This window comes from Leptinotarsa decemlineata, unplaced genomic scaffold (assembly GCF_025532065.1).
Source record: "Leptinotarsa decemlineata unplaced genomic scaffold, Ldec_3_MD MMD2_tig00001365_RagTag_RagTag, whole genome shotgun sequence".
Taxonomy (NCBI): Eukaryota; Metazoa; Arthropoda; class Insecta; order Coleoptera; family Chrysomelidae; genus Leptinotarsa; species Leptinotarsa decemlineata.
In genome coordinates this window covers 491,968-515,678 of record NW_027412561.1, presented here as the reverse complement: position 1 = coordinate 515,678, position 23,711 = coordinate 491,968, and the positions used below count along the sequence as shown (strand labels likewise).

At 34.0% G+C, this 23,711-nt stretch overlaps 1 long non-coding RNA gene across 1 annotated transcript; it reads left to right on the top strand.

Moving 5' to 3' along the window:
• Positions 1–15,036: 15,036 nt before the first annotated feature.
• On the top strand, positions 15,037–16,326 carry LOC141482486 (uncharacterized). The gene is made up of 2 exons (XR_012465559.1): positions 15,037–15,679; positions 15,959–16,326. It is a non-coding gene; the product is annotated as an uncharacterized lncRNA (long non-coding RNA).
• The last annotated feature ends 7,385 nt before the right edge of the window (positions 16,327–23,711 follow it).

Here is a 23,711-nt window from a genome sequence, read left to right as displayed (position 1 = left end):
TGTAATTTTGGTATATATATAAATTAATGGAAATTGTTACATTTTTCATATTGATTTCTCTCATCAAACTTATATTCTGGGATAGAGTAGAAAGGAATATAAAATAATGCTCATTTTCGCATAAAAAAACTTGAATGTTTCTATATTCTGTTTAAAATATGTTTTTCCGTTAATCAGCTGAAAGAAACCGATCCTCATGAAATTTATTGATCCAAACAAAGATAATTCAAAAATGTAATGGACTGAAAATATTATGTTTAAATGGGTTTTTACAAAATTGCATCCCTAAGCATCTGCTAAGCATTCGACAGTTACCAGAATAAAGCGTCAACTTGACATTCGTCCTCTAATAATTGATTAGATAAGTTGATGCACATGTGCAATATTTTCTTGGAAATAAAAACATTGTTAACAACGATTGTGGAAAACACATTCCTGTTTGCAAATTTCCCATTGATTTTATAAAAATATAGGTCCATAGTATAGCAAAAATGGTAGTGAAAATTTTAGCTAAAAATAAACCCTGACAACATATGCGATATTTTTTGAAAGATAAAGATGAAGTCGATTTCTTGTAAAAACAAAAATATTTTATGTTAGTCATTTATAAGAAGTAATCTGATATTTTCCATCAGAATCTCTTTAGAAATAAGTGAAGATATAAAGTAAAATCAGTGGAAAAAATGCAATCAATTTTTAATCAATTTATAAGAAGTAATCTGATATTTTCCATCAGAATCTCTTTAGAAATAAGTGAAGATATAAAGTAAAATCAGTGGAAAAAATGCAATCAATTTTTTGATTCCACTATCTGTCGTTTCTCATGTCGTTTCCAAGAGCTTCATTGAACGAAATATAAATTTCGAAAGAAATTATTTATATAACAAGTATATAAGATGTGTGACTGTATATATATATTTTAAGACTATTTATATGTATTCGATGTTATCCAATGACAAGGATTTTCAAGCAATATGAAATAAACAAATGTATACCCTTAAAACCAATGACTGCATTTTTACTCCTTGGTAAATGATTTTTGAAGACCAGAAAGTGCAGAAACAACATTGTTTGTGAATAATTCAACTTGCTGTAATTTTCACTGTCCATTCTTGGAATAGATGTTGAAAAGAATGCAAATGCATTTTTCTATTTCCAGGTATTACATTAACCAAACTTTAGGAGGGAAATTATATTCAGTTTCAGATTGTTTTCGGAATTCAAAATTATGTGTTAATTATATTCTGTGTAACTGGTTCAAAAATGGTAGTTTACTTTTCTGGAAGTTTTTTACCAAAGGGGTGAATCACAAAAGGGCAACTAGTCGATATCTGAAAGTTCGGTTATTTAATTAATTGGTCTCTCGATCAACTCTTCAGACAAATTTCAATTCAAAATAAGTATGTTTTGATCATGGTACTGTGAAACTAGAATAAATTCTGTGGAAAATTGCTCATGATTTCTTTTGAATAATAAAAAAAAATGCAACTAATTGCAACTGCAACTAATTGCAACTGCAACTAATTGGCAACTTAGATTCAAACAACCCACAACCTTTTTCAAATGTCTTGTTATCAGTTGAACAACCAAAATATAATACACTATTAACGGGAGACGAGCAAAAATAATTAATTTGAAAACAATATAATATTCAAATTGAAATATTGAATTAAAAAAATCTTCGTTTCACCAAATGATATGTAGCACTTTTTTTGGCATGAAAATATCAATAAAAATGAAAATGAAATATATATAAAATGGAATAACTGTATATAATATGATTTATGAAGAAAAAATGAAACAAATGATAATATATTGTTGAAAATTTTTCATAACGTCGCTCAGCCCTTTGACGTGACATTTTAATTCTGAATACTTTATATTGTACTGGATTTTTCTATATCGATAAAACACAATTGTCTTTTAAAATCAAAACAGGTTACTTATAAATCCAAACAGGTTACATCAGAACATTTTCTACATTTGAACGTAGTTGAACATTTCGGGGATATTGAAGAGGAGTTGATCTACATATAGATTTCTGCTATAATATCCATATGGTGTAAGTTTCGAATTATAAAGTACTCTAGCAATGTGCTGAATCCAGAATTATAGTTAACTTGTTTATTACTCTGTATTTTCTAAACATAAACCTATAATTCAAAAAAGCGACAAGGTTTACCTATACATAATTCTGTGATTCACTCCGTAACTCTACACATTCACATCCACTTCACCGACTTGCGAAAAATCACACCTGGATCTAGCTTCTCACTATAATCCCTTTCGTGGAAATGGACCTTAGTCACCTTTGGATGATTTTTCGGAAGTTAGTTAAAACTCAGAAACATACTTCTGTTGAGATGCCATATGGTACAATTCAGACATTTTGCTGTTTGTCCGGGATCATGTTCTGTTCTTTATCACATACCATACATATTTCAGAAGTGGTAGTTACTGTGTATCGAATAATCAGACAGGCACTTGCAAGAGGTTGAATTGGAAATGTCTTCGTGTGGAAACGAGTTGTTTCATATGCCTGACAATTGTTTGGATACAACTGATTATTCTTTTATAATGCTGTATTTTTTGACGATACCAATCTGGGAGTTTGTAGATATTGCAAGTTAGTTAAATCAAGTTAAAGTTGTGTATTTGGCGGAAGATAATGGTGATAAGTGGTGATATTCAAATTATCCACAACCATTTTTAAATATCCTAAAAAAATAAAATGGCCTTATTTGGTTTTTCACCTTATCCCTTTTCCAATAAAAAAAATATTTATATTTTTTGATAGTCAGAATTTTTTAATGAAAGCATTGGATTTTTTTGAGTTTTATTGTTTTATATTATTAGGCTTCATCACATGTTATCATTTCTCATATTGTAGGTGAAAATCCTAGAATACTTCAAGGAACATGAAAATGTATCAAAAGGTAAAACTGGAAGCTCTGGTGTAGAAAAATCCAAAACGAGCACTTTCTTCAATCACAGCCCAACCGTGGTGATAAACGCTCATCAGAAAGAGTTTTGCATTTCTGGTGACTGAAAAGTGCTTGTTTTGGGTTTATTCTACGCCAGAGGTTCCAGTTATACGTTCAATAGAATAAATAATTATTTTCTGTAGACACTAGAATACCGGGTGTAACGAATCTATCGTGCAACTTATTACTTCTAGATAGAGTATTAGTTATATCAAAATAAGATTTGATATAGGTAAATTGTCAAGTCAAGTCAAATCAATTTCAACATTAATGGATTCCTGGTATAGAAGTTCTACACATGACCCATTTTTAGGGTCGTTATAATTTTGCCATGATCGAATATAAACTAATCTGAGGATCTCAGGTGGCATCAGAAAGCTCAAGTGATTATCATGATAAACATGTTCTCCGAATCACATTTTTTGACAAGCATTTTCCGAAAAAAAAAGAAATAGATGAGCACTATTCGTTGACTCGTAATAATTATAGTCAAGTTTTGGATTATCGGAGGATATATACTTGTATACATAAATTATTAATTTTTGGTTACATTTCAAAGCAAAAATTTGCAATAATTTTTTAGTTCTCAAGACCTACCACTGTATATGCATAATTATAAAATGTTGAGTATATGATTAACTGATAAAAATAATTTGTGAATAAGATCAAGTCATTGGTACACCTATTCCTGCCTGATCCCTGAAATTTATGTTCGACAATGAAGCAACTAATTCCTTCCAAGATTCATTTTCGATTCGGGTTTCGCCATTAACAATTGGGTATTGCAGTAAGGGTTACATTGCTATGTTAATTGACACTATCAGTTAGCGTCATCTAGCTATTTCAATTACACCAGTAATTCATTAGAGGCCCTACCGCCGTCTATAATTCTAATTTTCTCTGAATAATCACCATGGTACAAACACCACATGCGTTAAACTTGATTTATTTTCAATACTTCAGACGTCACATTGTTGCCTCTTTGTCTTCTCTACACGCGCTTCATACATCTATATTATAATTATCACCCTATCCCGCCTGTTTTCTCTCAGGAATAAATGACTGCCATTCATTCAACGTGAAAATTTGGTCTTTGTCAATAGTTTGTGCTCAATGACTGATTTCGAATTATTACTGAGTGACCTTGGTGACGTATTCTTTTCTCGTTTATGGAAATTTATTCACGTTCTTCATTCATTCTATTCGAAGCTGAAGGTATAACCTTTATCTTTTCCGTTGTCATCGTTTCGATGACTTTATTAGTGGAAAAATATTCGATCAATTAAAAATATTTGATATTAAGAAAAAAATTTTGTTCACCTCTAAACAAACATATCTTCATCATTGGATGGGTGGTATTTATGGCAATGTCTTGACGTCGTAAAACCTGTGACCAGTGACTGTTTTTTGATATTATTTACACCGGACACTTGATGTTTGCTGTACTGTGATTGACTGATGATCAATATATTACAGCATTTGACAGTTCAATGCCACTGTAGATTCTTTTGTTTCAAGTTTTCATCATGATTGATATTCGATGAGCTTGATTTTCATGTTGTTTGATTTCCTAATTTTATTAGACAAATCTGAATAGACTGAGGTTAGGAGTGAATTTTAGGATTCATTTGAGAAACGTTACAGTATATCTATCTATCTGGTAGACTTGCAAATGACTCGATATTCTGACAAGCTCTCATCAGTTTACAATTCCGTCAGTTAGCGTTCTTATTGACTTGGAGGCATTTATTATTATGCCCGTATGAGTATCAATTACCTGTAAGACATTATTAAGATGTTAGACAGTGAATACTCATATTAGGAAATCACAGGTGGCCACTGGACGGTAACAAAGCAGTAGATTCACCTCCAATAAATGCATTCATAATGAAAGCCTGCCTCAAATAATTTTCGCAAAAGAAATAATGGTTTTATTATTTGACACCCAATTCAAGTGAAATGGTTAAACTTGTAAGGTATCAAAATGTAGTTATAAACTTTCGAAAGGAAATTGAACGTTGGGAATTGAATACAGACGATTTTTTCAAGTGTCTCGTGAAGATACAATGTGGAAAGGGGTATATTTATGAAGATATTGGTATAGTATTTTTCCCAGACACTTTGATTTCGTGTAAGTTTTTTGAGTAATATTGGATTCAGGTGTGAAATTTGCAAAAAAAAATATTGAAGCTCCCAATGAGACAACATTAGATCACTTTCAAGTGTTGACTTAGTGTGTGACGTGCAGAAGCGGACGCCATGTTGGAACACTACAGCATTTATAACAAGGGGCGAGTAATTCTACTAATATTTGTGCAGTGACATTTAGCAGTCATGTGATAATTTGACAATTACTAGATTTTTTCATACTTTGCGATGTTTAATATAGTGATATAGAAGTAGCCTTTTGTAGAGATATTAACGAAAGTATAGATCTAGATTTTTATGAAAATGTTTATGACAAATGTAAAATGAAGTTGAGCATCATTTATACATCTGTCATCCCGTGATATAATTCAAAATGTTATAACGAGTACTAGAATAGAGAAAATAGTGTGTAGAAACTTAGAACAGTGATTTAGAGTAGAGACGTGTTAATAATTATATTTCGGATAACAGTTCTTGATTTTTATAGAAATAACATCAGTTGGGCTTATGTGTGATAGATTTAGTTAATGTGTAGATCAGAAAAAATACTGTTTTTAGTTACAAATGTTTTGTTTCACCTAACATAATAGCAAACTTAGTTATCAGTAATTTTTTGTGAACATTCCTAGCACACATCACCAAACATATAACAATTCATCGAATAGCGTATAAACTTCCAATCGATATCCTTCGCTTCTGAAATATGATTTTCGAGAGAAAATTCCCGCGATAAAAATGTGTTAGACATGTTTGTATTGAACTTGTCCGGCGATGATAGATGGGGGAAAACCACAAAAATAAATTCAATACGAATCATGAGGACAGCTTTACATGTCTTGAAATGGGTGTGCATATACTCGTAGAAATGTTCCTCTGAGGCATGGTAAACTGTCGCTTCTAGTTGTCCGTTGATATAAAGTATGGGTGACACTTCATACAGTAGATGGAAAAGTTACGTTAATAATGGAATATTTTGACTAAAGTTACTGAAATATATAGTTTTGATAATATGGGACACAAGCAGAGTATTCTTTGTCTTATTGATTCAACCATACAAGTATATTAATTTAGCTCACAATTCTACCTCAACTTTGATATTGATGAGTGGCCTTTTAAAATTTGTTCTCCTTTCTGAATACTAGTCCCTTATCCACAGGCCAAATTTGTTTGTATACTCTCATCAAAGTTTTGAAAGGGAAATATTATGAAGTTACTTCATGAGTGGCGAATTTTTTTCCAATATTTCCACGTGAACTACTATCATATTACCAGAACCGGTTTTATTGAATTCACAGGCATACAAAATAGAAAGGTATTTGACGTAATGAATGCGAATCCTCTTGCGGTATAGTTTCAACACATACTATTTTCATGTAAATTCAGGCATAAACTGATGAAAATCACCCTGTTTAAAATAAGGTGAACTTCGACACGACCAAATAAGAAATGCGCTCATTTGAAGAATATTGAATTTTGGTAAAATTTATATATGGGCTAAAATATCATCACCAAGTGATCATTTTGATATGAAAAGAACAATTTAAATCTCTGCCGTTGAAGTTATTCAACGATTACTCTATATCCACACAAAAAAACTCTATACTACTCTCCTCAGCAAGAGTTTGATAAACTAATTTATAGTATTTTATACTAACTACTAAACCTTTGACTTGGCCTCATTTCGTAGACAAGAAAATTGTCATGTCACGCAATAAGCTTTCTTGGAAGTCGGTAATAGAATAGATAAAAAATTACTTGTAATTGTTGAGATCGGTACACGACACTAAAACTATCGTATACTTTCGTAAATGTAGAAATACCAAAGTGTGGCGTGAGAAGTATGGACAGTGTTAAAGGCCTTAGTCTAAACAGTCCATTGTAGATCCGTTTATGAATCACCTTCTAAACATTGAATAGAACTTTCCAAGAAATGTCATGCTGATTTGTATTGAAGAAATCATCCACGTATGTATTATAGGTATACATAATTATAGAAGCTGTGTAAGAATTTGGAAAAGTGTTTTTCTAGACGTATGAATGAAACCTGAAACACAATACACTTTTCACTGAACAGCCGTATTATAACCATATTTCAGAACCCTACCTAACCTTTCTGAAACGTTATTTACCTACTGTGATATATTATAGGTTCATCCAGTTTTCAACTAGGTGCTACGTAATTCATACTGATTCAATGAAATATTACCGCGCTCGAATTGGTTATCGTTTGTATACAGTTTCAGTTCCTTATATTTTTTTTAATTTGAATCATTTGAGAGTGAATAAATAATATAATCAACAAATCTAAAGAAATGAACTTGAACGTTCAAGTCAGTCTCGGAAATATACTTACACAGTAGGTTGAATGGACTGACGCCTGTCAGAAAACAACTTCTCCCCTGGCTAATACCATGAAGGCGTTGGATTATATCCGACAGGCGTCGTCAGTGCAGGAATCTTCGCAGGAAATTTTCTGTGAATATTTCCTGCAGGAATCGGGCAAATTTCGCAAATGCAGTTGGTTAGTACCTTCGTCCACTAGATGGAGTGGCATTTTGTTGTTCGCTCCAACTTAGGAAGAGGAATGAAATACTCTGAAAGAATTCAGATTTTCAATTATGGAATATCATGATTTTAGGTCGATGATGGCAACTATCTTGCACTGACGAGTGGCTAATGAGCCGAAACGGTCTGCAAGTGTGCCGTTTCAAAATTGAAGGTCTCTCTCTCAGTTGTATTGCCAAATTGAATATGCAGGAAATTTTCTGTGAAGATTCCTGCACTGACGCCTGTCGGATATAATCCAACTCCCTTCGTGGTATTACCCAGGGCTGTTTTCTGATAGGCGTCATCTATTCAACGTTCTGTGAAGGTATTTCCGAGACTGGCTTGAACGTTCAAAGTTCATTTATTCAGACTTCTTTCTCATTTAGGCCAATTCACAATCTCAGCATATTCTATTCGTATTCAATAGGTACAAATACTTGGAATATCATCGTGGCTCTCTATAGGAGTCCTCCTCTTTTTGTGTATGACTATGAAAACATAGGCATATGTAACTGAAAACAGTTACATCGTGTTTCCACAAACAAATCCTCATGTAGTCAACTTGTAATAACCCAAATTTGTGTAAAACATAAAAAAAATATTGATATCGTCATTATACCTCATTTTCTCTCGAAATAGATTGGATGTAAAATTACTTGTGATATGACATGAATATATAAATTATTGAGAATGTGATATTCTTAGCTCATCATTGTACACACTTGTTCAGATATAATCTTAAAACTTTTTAATTTTTCCTAAAAAATGCAGTTTTCAAGTTGTCTTTTTCGTTCCAAATTCTATTCGGAACAAAATTTCTTGATATCCAAATCTATTGCTTCTCAAAAAATGAGTTCATGTCAAATCCATATGGATGCATAAAATTTATTTGATATCATAATACACAACTTCCACGTGTTTCGACTTTTCTGTTGTAATATCGAGTTTGTCTCTGTTTTCAGTGGATCTAACCAATGGACAGCTCACTACGAATTAAACACTCCGCTCTTGACTCAACATTTCAAGCAGGTGTCAGGTCGTTTCATCTTATCATACTAAGATAGTTGAAAACTCCACATTTTTACAATATTTTTTATATTTCATATTTTAGTATATTTCACAAGTACCATCATAAAATTTCAGTTAGCCTTCACCAATAATTATGATGAAATGTCATTCGATTCGAAATTTCACAAATAGTAATTTACAATTTGAGGCAAATTGCGCTAACAAATAGTTCGAAAGTTATGAACAATAGTGAGACATAAAAAGATTGTTGATTTTTTGCAAATATATCTCAAGAACTATTACAGATTTTTAAAATGGATAAAGATGTTTTAAAAAATTATCACGTACCAAAACTGTAGCGCCAATATTTTATAGTTTCACTTGAGCATATGAAAAAGGAGGGCTACTTAAGCTCGCGCTCAAGGCTCACGACTCAATTCTGTCGTTTTAACAAAAAGAAATATTTCAACTAATTAAGTGTGAAATACTAAAATAAAAAATGAGTTACTTGGTGGAAAGTTGAATGAACAGTAATGAGCTGACAAAAACTTTCAAAGCAACTGTCCATAACTTGATGATGTTTATAAACTTTCTTGAACTCATCTCATAAGAATTAATTTTTTTTTCAAATATTTAGATTAGTCTGTTTTCCTACTGATAAAAGGTACGCTGATATGTTTGAATTTGTTGGGGATCTAATAATCTTTATAGTTGATCATGGCTTTTACGGCTGATGTCAAAATATCATTTGATGTTTCCGGGTTTATTAGTCGCGTCTGAAGTTTTTTATACCTGACGTTTCTTCTGCTACTGCGGCAGATATAATCAAAAGCGATGCGACAACGGTCGAATCGAAATAAAAAAAATCAAAAACCTTTATTTACAACGTTACTATTTACAATTTTTACGTAACACTCCAAAGAATTGAAGAGGGAGAGAAAAAAAAACCCCGAAACAAGACGCCCCTCACGACCCAGCCGAGAAAGGGAGACAGACACGATTTTGTTGAGATCTCGCCAGTTGTTAGATATACTTTCAGTCAGTTGTTGTTCTTCTGACACCTCCTCTGAGCTTATGCGCCATCTCATTTTGAGGTTGATATTAAGGTCCATCATCAAAAATCACATTCGCTGGCGATCGGATTTGTGATACAGACAACGGTAGAAGTGATCTACCTTGCGGCGATGCACGAACTGAAAATGGTCCTGGTGCGTTTGAACTTTTAATGGGACTAGATGTCGGACGGTTCTTGTACCTAAGGACCCTTTTTCGATTATTGAAAGAGTCTGTATGTTATGAATTGCCGGTATGCATGTCTTCTTGATGTTCAAACTCTCTCCTTACAGTTGAAATTATTCTTATGTTCAAGTATTTCTATAGCCTCTCTGAATAGCCTCGGATAGTACCAGCTGGTTTTATCAAAAACTTGCGTGCATTCGAAGGCAATGTCATGTCTGCCCTCTGAGAGAGCGTGTTCTGCCACTGCCGATTTTATCTGTTGCCATAGCGGCAACTTTTTATGCTAGTCAATTGCATTATAACGTTTCTTTTCATCGTTCCTCCTGGTTTACTTATAGGATTTCTGGCGGCTTAAATGTATTTCTGGAGTCTTTAGTTGACCTGAGACTATAATCTTTCGTTCTGGTGGACTTGAAATTGCTCTAACTCATGGTTTTTCCAGGTCCTTCTAATGAAAACCTCCAGACCACGGCTATTACACCCAGAAACATCGGATAATCTTTCAATCAATTATTAATTTGAAAAACCACATTTTTCAAAATTTTTCATTACATAAGAAATCATTGATCAATCAACTATTAATTTTTGATAGTGAATCGATAATAATCAATAACCATTATATTCCGAAAAAAAGATCTTATTATTTGAAATTTTTCATTTTTTGTTTGATGAACAATTACCTGTTAACGAAGGAATTTTCATACTTCTTTTTTAAATTTAAATGAAAATAACCACTTGCAAATATGAATATTTGATTGAAATGCACTTTTAGGCATTGAAATTTTTCAAAGCATTTTTTCGAGTAAATATTTGACTATCATAGTTTCCGATACATTCGTTTATAAAAAAATGATTGAAACGATGGTAATAAAAAGTTTAAAAAAATCATATCAAGTAGCCTTTATCATTGAGAAAACATATCAATGGAAATATTAGAAAATGATTGTATCCAAATAATTCGATAAATCATAAATTAATGGAAAATGAATTTTTCAAAATGAATCCAGAAATGGATATTTTTTAAAGAAAAAAAATCCAGTCTTCAAATTTAATAATAATCAAGGTTTCTATATACACTTTCAACTTGAAAAAAATATTTGACTATCATATTTTCAGATACATTCGTTTATAAAAATGATTGAAATGATGAGAATAAAAGTTTTGAAAAATCATATATCATTAGAAAACAAATCATCCAAAATCAATCCAAATATTTGAAAAAAAAACGTATTCAATGTTTTTTTTTATTCAAAATCTTTGATAATTCATGAACGAATGGAAATGAATTATTCAACTTTAAAAATAGATCTTTGCTTAAGGAAGAAAAAATCCAGTCTTTGAATTTATGAATTATCAAGTTTTTTATATATACCTTCAACTTGGAACAAAATTTGTCAGCTAATTATGGTTCAGTTTCCTAATACTCACATTCAATGGTTGAAAAAAATGTTGTAGCGATCATTAAAACTATAAATATTGGCATTACAATTTTGGGAAGAGGACATTGTTTAGTGAATTTTTCTGCTATTTCAGTATCTTCTTAAAATTTTTGGATCTGAAAAGATTTTTGAAATATTCACAATAAACAAATCTCTTTTTCCCAGTAAACTAGTTGTTTATACCTTTGAATCTATCAATGAGGAATCAAAAGAAATGGTACTTAAACTAGACTGATTTGCTTGAAAACTGTATTGTTTATGTACATAACACCAGTACATCATATGTACAAAACACCTCGACACGTGTTTCGATCACCAAGTGATCATCTTTAAGAGGAAGATGAAACTGGAAACTTCGCGAAACTAAAGCTATTTATGCTATACAGATATATCATACAGGTAAAACATACAGGTGTACCACCCATACAGGTATACCACCCTAAATTAATTCACATTAGCCTTATCTATTATTTTACAATATGTCCTTATGTAATGTTTAAATGTTATAGCTATATATAAAACAATTTTCAGCTAATAAAAAATTAATTTCACAATATTGCCTAACTTAATATATTTAGAATGTGTCCTTATGTAGTCAGATAATACAACAATATTATTTCAACAAGCTATATAGTATGCTATTTGGTATTGGTCGGTCATCGTTTTCCCTAATATTATTATGTTTACCTATTTCTACACTCTTATCGGCATCTAGTTGCCTGTTGTTGTTAACTTGTCTAACTAATCTTAATGAACTGTGAAGTCTATGAATGTTTTGTTGCAAAATATGATGGGCGACTGCTGATTTTTCAGGTCTTCCATATTATAAGTGTGCTATGTGTTCCTTATATCTCACTTTAATAGCTTTTTGTGTGGTATAATATTTTTGCATCGTAGTCCTTACATTCAATTTCGTAAATTCCGGACTTTTCCGCATCCTCGACTTTGTCTTTTGGACTTCCCAAAAGGCTCTGTAGTGTATGACTTGTTCAAAAACCACCTTCATACCGAGTTCCTTGAAAATATTTCCAAAGTTCTTCGTATATTGGTGGTATGGAACTGAGATGTATTTATCTTGATAATTATCATTATGATGTATTTATCTTGTTCCTTGAAAATCTTTCCAAAGTTCTTCGTATATTGGTGGTATGGAACTGAGATGTATTTTCTTGATATTTATCAAGATAAATGAAGGTATGAAGGTGGTTTTAAACAAGTCATACACTGAAGAGCCTTTTGGAGAGTCCAAAAGACAAAGTCGAGAATTCGGAAATCTGGAATTTACGAAACTGAATGTATAGATGCGATGCAAATATTATGGACAGACAAAAAGATCTATTAAAGTGAGATATTAGAACACATAACACACTTAAAATATGAAAGACCTCAAAAATCAGCAGTCGCCCATCATATTTTGCAACAAAACCATTCCATAGACTTCAGTTCATTGAGAAGTTAGACAAGTTAACAACAACAAGCAACTAGATGCCGATGAGAGAGTAGAAATAGGTAAACATAATAATATATGAATAACGATGACCGACCATTAACCAAATAGCATACTATTTAGCTTGATGAAATAATATTGTTGGGTTTACTGATTACTGGAGTAAGGACACATTGTAAATATATTTAGATAGGCAATATGTGAATTAATTTTCATATAGCTGAAAATCGTTTTATATATATCTGTAACATTTAAACATTACATAAGGACATAGTGTAAAATAATAGATAAGGCTAATTGTAAATTAATTTAGGGTGGTATACCTGTATGGTTTACCTGTATGATTATCTGTATAGCATAAATAGCTTTAGTTTCGCGAAGTTTCCAGTTTTATGTTCCTCTTGAAGATGATCACTTGGTGATCTAAACACGTGTCGAGGTGTTAAAAATAACGATTTGGTGTTGTGAAAAAACTCCAGTAATAAGTATTGTTTATGCATGAGATTATTGATTTGCTATGCAACATCAACATCTGAGATATCAAGTTGTTCTATCATATCGTGCGGATAATGAAAGAATCATTTATTCATGCCAACGGAAGTTTATCAAATAGGTCCTATCTTGCATACTGTATTTGTTATGTTGAATTTGAAATGTAGTAAATATGAGTCGAATACCTTTGTAAATATTAGGCAGTGTTGGAAAAAGCGAAATGAGTGATGTCTTACATTTCAATCATTCGAATTGTTCTTTAAAGTTACATTTTCTTATAAGTATCCACTTATGAAAGTATAAGATGTAGCAAAGTTTTCATGAAACAAACTGATACATCAATATTTTCGTGATGAAATGTTTTGACATCTAGATAAGACAATGCTATTGACATTAAGGAAATTGATATCTTCTTGATTCTATTAGGATAGAAAACTTAATGAAAACCTGATTCAAAATAAAATATTTTAGCAGTAGCACCAAATCGAAAATTTGAAAGAAATTATAAATTGAAATTAAAGTTATGATTTGTTGCAATATAGGCAAATAAATGAGACTTATATTCAGAACTTGCAAAATATTATGTTGGAAAATCCGTTTCACCAAAAATTATTGTAATTGTCGACCCAGTGAAAACTTCCATCCACCTATTCAAGAGCGACCTCGCCATCTTTGATATCGAGCGCCGAACAAGATCTGTCCTTTTATTGCACTACAAGGCAACTGGATGAAACCATAGCCCAAAGCAAAGCATTCATGATTCAACATCATAGGTGTTTCGACATAGGTGTTTCGACCCATCAAGGTTTCATTATTGGAACTAAGCTGAAAAAACGAATGCTTAGGTGGACTCAACTATTCTTAAAATTCTTAGGCAATGATATCTCCCCCCACCAGAATTACATCTAAGGGATCGATAGAAGACTCAATTCACTAATATTCATAGTAAATGAGAGTCATCAAGGCGTAAAAGGAGATATAATCCCTCTATCCACTTTGGGTTGAGTCCAACACTTCATTTGTGGTTCAGCCTAGCACCGTTGATGATACCTTGGCGGGTCGAAACAGCACTGTTTGGTATTAGATCTTAAATGCTTTGTCTGAAGGCTCTGATTGAATCTAGCTGCCTTGCAGAGAAATATGCAGTGGAAGAAAGAGACGAATCTCTTCGAAGGTAGATGTCGAAGCTTGGGTTTGCAACTGACATTTTGTTTTTTATTGAAATTTTCAGACCGCGAAATCTAATATGGGCTCCATTCACTTCTTATTGAAACATTTTCAATATAACTAATGAAAGTTCACCGTGACCAAATAGACCTACATCCTTTGAAATATTTCATCTAATTGATATTTTTTTTTATGTACTTTTGGACAAAGTAGTATTTTCAACTCTGTTATTGAGTAATTCAAAATTTACATTTTGAATAAAATAAATGTTACAAGAAGATAACGAAACATATGTACCTCAGATCTGTCTCTTTCTTTCTTTCATTAATCATATTACGAAACATGAAAAAAGTCGTAATTTCAGAGGACTAAAGATATAATACACGACTCTGCTTCAAGTATTCCTCAAGAATTATGCTGTTGTGACATAATTGATGGGGGATGATTTTCATTGAAAAAAAATCTTTCAACCATATTCTTCTCCATGGTTATAAAAAATTGTGAAACTTTCGAAAAAAAAAAACCGAATTAATCATAAAACTCTTTATGAAGTTGTGTACACGCACATTTTCATTCAAATTTGAAGTGAAATAAAAAATATATCCCAAAACAAATACTTTCAAATATATGAACTTTGAATTATGAAAGTTTTCCACTTCTCTATTATTATGGAGAAGTGAAATTCCAAAAGATTTTTTCCGAAAACTAGTATTATCTAAAAAAAATATACCTCATTTATAAATACCCCACGATTTTTTTCATTTGTGGCAGTAGATGTATTGGTAGTCTATGAGCTGATTGAAAAATATTGAACATTTTGGAAAAGAGAAAACGGCTTCGGTCGGCTCCAGGAGAGTGTATTTGTGTCCCGTAGGGTCATCCGGTGCCAGTTGGACGCAGCAGCAGCCTTCAGGAGCCGACCATCAGAGTACATCTGCACCCCAACCACACCACTTCTCCGTTTCCTTTGCAGTGATGAACAACTACCAGGCTGCAGCAGCACGGCAGCTCAGGGATTCGGCCCGCCGACTTCACCCCATGCCACCAACACCAGGGGCGGGTTCCCGGCCGCCAATTCGCCGGGTCCCACTATCGATATGTACAACAGCAGCGCCGGAGATAGCGTGGGATACGTCCAAGCTGCCAGTCCTCAGCCCAGTAGCTTTCCGGCTATTGCTGTCAGCAGAGCTCCATTAAATTATAGTCCGGTGAGTTACCATTATTTTCGCAATAAATTCAGTCATAAATTTTTCCAATTAATAATCGTATAATGAACATCTGAATCATGTTCATTCATAATAATAAATTGATATTTCATTTGGTCACAACTCTATGTATATAATATGTAAAATACGAAGTACAAAAAGAAATTGTTCAGTGCATCAGAAATCACGATCTAGATATCGATATAGATTATAGATTTGTCCTCACAACTACATGCTCCAAGCTTTGTAGGCAACCCTAATATCCGTCTCTATCACATGTAGGGTATGGGCAAGAAGAATGAGGGGGTGTTCCCATGTGCATCGAATTTTCACACACCGTACATAACAAGTTTTTACCACCTTATCGACCACTGGAGACAAAATGGAGTTAGTCAATCAGCCCTGAAATCATGGAGAAATTTGTAAATTTGCCTAAATTAAAATGTTAACAAATCGATGTTAACAAACGTTTTCAAATGTGAACAGGAACAAGAAAATAATAAAACAAACTGGATGTCGAAAACAGTGAAAGAATCGTGTACAATATGTCATGACAAGAATGAAGATCTGAAATCGTATATTCTTGCACAGTTATAGAGGTTTGTGTACAAACACCTTGCTGATATCTTGAATACATGAAAGGAAGACATCTTCATACTTTTTTCTTTAGGATAAAGACTATATAGAAGTAGAGCGTCCTAACAGATTTTTGAAAATATGAGTTTATCTGAAATATACCTGAAATAACAAAAATTTCACCTGATCTATCAATCTCAGATGGGTATTGATAATTCAGGTAACATTACGGTGGCGGGTCGAATAACCCATTCACTTTGGACCTAACCTAAACTAATATTTCAGCCACATGTTTGATTAATCTACCTCATGACATTCACTATATTATTGCATATTTGAGGATTGCAATTTGTTTGAAATCAATAGAGTTTGCGCTCTACTCTTATGCAATTATAATATTATATTACTCTCAGTATTTGGGATTAATTAGAACCATCTTGAATATTACTGGAGTTTTTTTCCAACATCAAATCGTTATATTTAACACCTCGACACGTGTTTCGATCACCAGGTGATCATCTTCAAAGAGGAAGATTAAAACTTTAATCTACTACACCAAATGTTCCAAACAGTGCATCATAAGTAGAACCATCTTACTGGAATCAGAAATATCAAAAAATATGGGCAATAGGTTCGAAATCGATGTTATTATTTCTGTTCTGGTTCCATACGACTTTTATTATCGACGACTTTATCCACTAGGTAATTCTATAATATTGAACAATCAAACGCAATATGTTTTATGTACGCGAGTAGATGAATAATAAGAGAACTGGGCTGAAGTGGCTATCATTGTTAGCGGTGCCGTTATCGCTGTGTAAGGCATAACAATTCGAGTGTGCTTATGAGAGCAATAATATTAGGTGTACAGGGTGTCGTTTCAAAACATATCAATCGAATATACAGGGTGTGTAGCTTTGAAGAAAAAAACATGACTGCCAGCGTTAAAAAAACGAACATGGCTGCCGTCGCGGTATACATGTTGTTGCAGTGTTATAGAAAAAAAACATGGCTGCTATGGAGGTGTACAGGGTGTGTTTGCAGCATTGAAGAAAAGTTGCCATGGGGGTGTACAGGGTGTGTGCGTTGAAGAGAAAAAGAGGGTTGCCAGCGTTAAAGAAAAATAACGTGACTGCCATCTTAATATACATATACAGTGTAAAAGAAAAAATATTTCATCGAAAGAAAAACACTTTCTGTTTATAAAAATACAGATAGAGTCCGAATCTACAATAAAATAACCATTTCCGGTTATCACTTCCGGTTATCACTTCCGGTCTTCCGATTTCGATAATTTCGATATCAATGGATTGTCTCGATGCCAAGAAACATATTAAAGCATTTTCAAAAGTGTAACAGACATAGGAGGCTAACTTTTTTTATTAGTGAAGAAAGGAGTGAGATGTGGGTAATCTAGCCTCACAATGTTTACTGGAGAATATGAAAATGAAAAACATAGGTGAAGCATGCATTTTATACAAAATATCAACATTATGGAGACTGCAGTTGAATGGGCTTCATTTGGGAATGATGCCTTTAGAGCGTGCAGCGTTATCAAATATTAGATGAGGAGGTGGAAGATGTCAAAGAAAACCCGCGACATTAGGCGAGTGGGTAATATTATTGTTTGAAAGTATGTTAAGATCATTGAGCAGATGAAATAGTCAGTATTGAAATGTCATTTGACGGATACATCCGGAAAGTTGAAGAGTAGAGTGTCGATCGAAAGTACCCCAAGCGAGATATCCATTGCGAAGAATTTAAATGCCACTAATAATGCTTTAAATGAATTTCGTGATTTCCAAGGCCGTAGCCAGGGGGGATCAAGGGGGCCATCCAAACGGCCATCCAATGGCCATCCAAAAATTATATAAAATGTAACGATTGACTTGTTTGAACATCACAGGAGCCATGAGAATAAGACCAACCGCGGCAATGGAATTAATTACTGGTCTGTCTCCTCTGAACCTGTACGTATAGGAGGTTGCGTTAATAGCCATGTTACGATTGCACACGGTTGGTGTACACCTTGAAGTAGGAATGGGTCAGTTGAGGCTGAGCCTATGGCGAGAAGCGCTTACTGCGCATTCTCTGCTGCAGGCAACCAGTGATGCAATTTTACCCAGGTTTGTGTTTAATGAACCTCACAAAAACAAATAAAACAGAGCATAGATTCAGATGCTACAAATGCAATACGCATATATACAGATTGCTCAAAAACCAAAGAAGGCTCAGGATATGGAATGTACTCCAGATCACTAAGCCTAAGGATCGATTGGGGAATGAGAAAAAATACAAGCGTGGTTCAAACATAACTGGCTGGTATTTCAATTGCCACAAAAGAAATAACCAGGAAAAGAATTTTTGGCAAAAAAATAACAATCTGCACTGATAGCAGACACGCCTAGCCTAGAACAGACTGTTTACCTCAGGACTAGTACTAGAGTGCTACCAAGATTTAGCCAAAGCCTCGGTAGATAATAGCATTATCATGGGGTAGATTAAAGGGCACGACAGGCGTAAAGGTAATCGCATTGCCGACAAGGAAGCGGCTGCACTAAGAATGTTAGGACCCAGTGGCACCTACGGCCTGATGACTTCGACAATTGCGGAACTAGCCAAATGTTATACCCATGCTCAATCCCTAAAAAGAGGATGAAATCAAAGGTTGCAATCTTGCTAGGATCACCCTGGGCGTCCCAAGCAAGCTGGCGCCGAAGAAATATCTAGCGATGACCAGGAAAAATCTACGCTTAACAGTAGGAGTTCTGACTGCCACTGTCAACTAAGAAAATACCTCCATAATATAGGGCTAGTGACACACCCCCTATGCAGCATATGTGAACAGGAAGATGAAACTGTCAGGCATGTCCTATGCGAGTGTTATCATCAATAAAAGACTGTGTGTTCAGCGAGTCTTGGCCTACACCTGCCGATATAAAGGAGATGCCTCCTAGTGACCTGTCCACCTTCCTGGAAAGGACAGGATTGACGATGACCTAGGAGAACAACTCCTTGAGAGGATGTACAATGGTTCACATGTGGCCTAAGTGCTGTGGGCCTACACTCACCCTCCCCACTCTACAGATACAAATACTATTGGAATTATAAAATCCGTTAGAAATTATATCAAGTCCTTTGCAAAGCGACACCAGTGTTTGAAAGAGAATATTGAAAAAACTTCCCCGAAACACAATGGAAAAACCTTACGGCACTGAGCGTACAAACTTTCAAAGATCTTGGCGACACTACCTGTTTCCACATGTACCCTTGAAAGGACTTCTCTTCTCTGAAACGCCTCAAAACTCCACAAGCCAGGAATGACTAAACGGTTTGGCGTTAATGTCAATCTACCGTAGAATTGACATCGACACCGAGAAGGTAATTGATTTTGTTTGCTGCAAAGAAAGCTAGATAACTAAATTTGAATTTGTAAGAAGATGTTAATATTTCTGTAATGATTTTCTAATAAATTATATATGATCATGAAAGACAATTTCTTTCCTTTCGTTATTTTTATATTTCATGTTTTTCTACAGTTCCACCAAACCAACCCCCTCCCCCCCGAAATTGTTTTCAGGCTACGGCCTTGTTTCAACTGCAATGATAAATAACGTTTTTTTTATGTAAACGTACCAAAGGGTGAGAAATACATGGCAATATGTAAAAGACCAATAATTTCGGTCATGAATACAATAGAACACAATGGAAATTAATGAGTTCCACATTTGTCAATGACAATTAGTTGGCAGTGTTTGTAAGTGAAGATCCAAAAAATACCCCCTTCAAATATAAACTGAGGCTGATATACCCAAGGTCTTCGAGAAGTAGACACGAAAAAAGTTGAATTTGTTCCAGACCATGCGAGGCTAAAGAAGTCACAAATGGAATTTGACCTTTATAATAGAATTCTCATTATAGTATCTACGATACTAATAATTATGGAATTTAATAAGAAATGGATAGTTTGGTTCAAATAGTAAATAGTTGAATATTCACGAATTTTGTATTATTTCAAGTCGAAGAAAATATATAAAACAGTTATGCATAATTGATCTCTTTATTGATAAAGCCGAAAACAGAAAACTTGCGATAAGCTGAAACAGGAAATATACGATGGCAGTGAATCGAGGAGAAAATATGATAAAGGGGGTTTTTTTCTGTTATCTGCATGACAACGGTTATTTATTCCATATCAAAAATTCTCGAATGTTGTTTTGTCATCACGCCAGAGTAATAAAACAAGTCAGGACGAACAATAAGCTTCAGTTTTCGATTAACTTAGCAGCAGCAAAGATTGTCTTGTTTAGTTTGTATGTGTGCATCATCGTCAATAATCAGATGTAAGTACAATATTTATTTTCAAAATCTTTGTATAATCATGCTTTTTATTGTCGAAACTCAGTGAACCGATTTCAATTGAGTAGTTTTCAAAATTTTTGTTCAAAGTTTTACGCTTTCGTTGTTTGTGTAGACAATGAATTACATTTATCAATTCGAAATAGGAAATTTCCGTTTTCCAAGAAGTTTCTCAAATTTTTGCTCAAAATTGTGCACTTCAGTGGTTGTGTCAAAAAAAATCATCTTATTTGTTATAGATGGATTTTAATACAATTAACGTTATCTCCGTTCTAGAGGAAAAACCCATTATGAAATTGTAACATCTTCAGTTAGGAGTGCCACATCAAATGTCCTCAGCCAAAATGGTATCCACTAAATGTGGGAAGACAGTACTCAAAGAATTGAAGAAAAATATCGTGTTTTTTACCGAGGAGGGTTACCGCAACATATGAGCCATTCATTTCACATTTCCAAGGGGGAAAATACCTCTTGTTTTCAAAGGTGTAATAGACGTGGGCAAAGCCAACCCGGCTACATCGTTCGAAATTGTAGAAAATTGAGGTTAGTATTGTTGATTTTTTTTGGTATGAAGTGAAAAAATCGTTCGAAATATTTTTTTTCCTTTTTCATTTCCATATACTTTCACTCCTCGTGCAAGAAAGAAATATTTTTGTTCGAACTTTCCTTCGAGCATCATCTGCGTTTGTGACTTCATCAAGGTTGCTTTTACAAGTCGTTCCTGTGCAGTTTCTTCAGCCCATCTACCGGACTACTTAAAGTTTCCATTTGGAGCGTTCAGCAAGCATCCATTTGCCGCAAAAAAAATCTTGTGAGTTGAAAATGATGTTTTCAAAAACTTTATCGCAAATTGATAAATTGCTTGACGTAATCAAACAAAATTATTCAAGTTCCATTGCACGAACTTCGTTAAATTTGATTAGTAAACATATTAGAAAATGTGAGTTGAAAAAATGAAAACAAGTGGAATTCTTAGGTGAAATAGGTAACATTGGGGAATTGAAACACATTAGATGCATAATAAAAGTTATGAAAAATGATAAGTATATTGGATCAGGTTTGAAACGAAGCAGTAGAGTTTAATGGAAAATGTGAATCTATTCTTAAGAATAGAGTTAGAAACAGGTGTCATAATAAATTTAGCGCACAAAAAAGTAAGAAAATTTTTGAGTGATGCATATTCTCTTTCAAATGTAGAATTTTCAAATTTTTGAAGGAGATGCAATCCCTCAAAGTGAACATGACACTATTGGGGGATCTCATTAAAATCCCGAATGACGGGGAAATTATTGATAGAAAATATTTTAATACTCGTGATGAAATCATTGATTTGGAGACGGATTTGAGTGTTTGGTACAATGAGCATGTTGTGGATGTTATTTTGAATAAACTTGATGGGGATTTCATCAGTTCGGACTTCCATTGTCTAATATAATATAAATTGATTTGACATCCCTTCAAAAAATCAACAAAATCAACAATAAAACATTTAGTGAAGCCAGCGTAGAGATACGTAACATATGGAAACCTCTAATGAAGCGAAAAATGACCACTCTCGCCAAACGGTCATCTCCCGCTAAAACCAATGAAGCATAGAGAGGGAAAAGGGGATAGGTGAAAGCACTCGAATGACCTATAAATAGTCAGATCTCGAAGGAATAAGTCCAGTTATCACCCGAAGACGGAATATTTTCAATTTTCTGCTTTTACTAAATTTTCAATTTTTTGGTTGTAGCTTGTATATTATTTCTTTTAATTTCAGTTTTTTGTTTAATAAAATTGTTTTTTTTCAGGGATTTCAAATCTTTTATATTATATTAGACAATGGAAGTCCGAACTGATGAAATACTCCACGAAACATTGTAACCACCTTCAAACAAACGTTGAATACCCAGTACGGACCCGGAACTAGCGACTTATTCCCAGGATATGAGAAGACTATGGTCAAGCTTACCAAAGAAGAAACTCACCTCAGCTTCTTGTGCAGAGCTAGAGACAATAACATCATACTCAAAAGTTTTTTGCTGAAATCGCCAATCCCAGGAGAGACAGCCAAACGCATATAGGAACGCGCCAGCCGGGCACTGATAAGGTTTCAAATCAATTACCACCGTTGAAAGAGGTCAACTCTGATTCGGGATGCCACAGAACGATTTGAAGAAATAAGAAGAGAAACCTTGGAAAAGGATCATGGACCAATCTTTGCCAAGATTGAAAGTACGTGTTTGAAGATCCGATAAGACATGGAGAATACCCAAGTGAAGGTACTATGTTGTTTCTAGCTAATTCCTTATGGAGATTTACATGGGAATTCACTAAGGTTCATTTGGGAGATTTTTTGCCCATTTCAAGGTCACGCGTACGACGGAGATCGAGCAGAAACGTGTGACGTCATCGACGCAAGGTGAATGAGTATCGTAGCGATTCAAGTGTTGAACCCCTTAACTCCACCCCTCGGACCCGCTTAGTACCCCACCCCTCGCCCCCCTCAACTCCGCCCCTTGGTCCCCTCAAGACTCATCCCTCGGCCCCCCTTGATTCTAATTAAAAAAAGTTTATAGTTATGAGAATCGAACACACGACGTTCGCGTGGTAGACGTTGTCCTCAGTGTCTACACCAACGTATAATTGAAAGTAAGTGCGAATGATGAGTATTTACAGAGTTATTTTTATTTCCGTAGAATTCAATCATCATTATTATTATGTTTGAAGATACGCGTTGTGGACTCAACATGTGGGGTATGGGTTATTTGACAAGGAAATTTCAAAATACGTTGTTTTGCATAAGTTTCGACAGTTTTTCGTTCGTTTTTTTTATCATGTTACCGTTTTGCGTACGACAGTATTTCGTGCGTTTTCGGCCGTTTTTCGTGTGACCCTTTTGCGTGCGGCTGTTTTCCATGCGTTTTCGATCGTTTTTCGTTCGTTTTCGCCGTTCCGCGTGCGATTCCATCCAATGTGTGTGTTACAGTGTTGTCTTTTCAAGGAACATGACAGATGGCTCTATCGTTTTAGCCTGCGATTCTTCAAAGTGTACAGGGTGTTTTATTTCCAGAATCATGGTTGTCATCGTGATATATGGGTGTGTGCAACGTTTAAT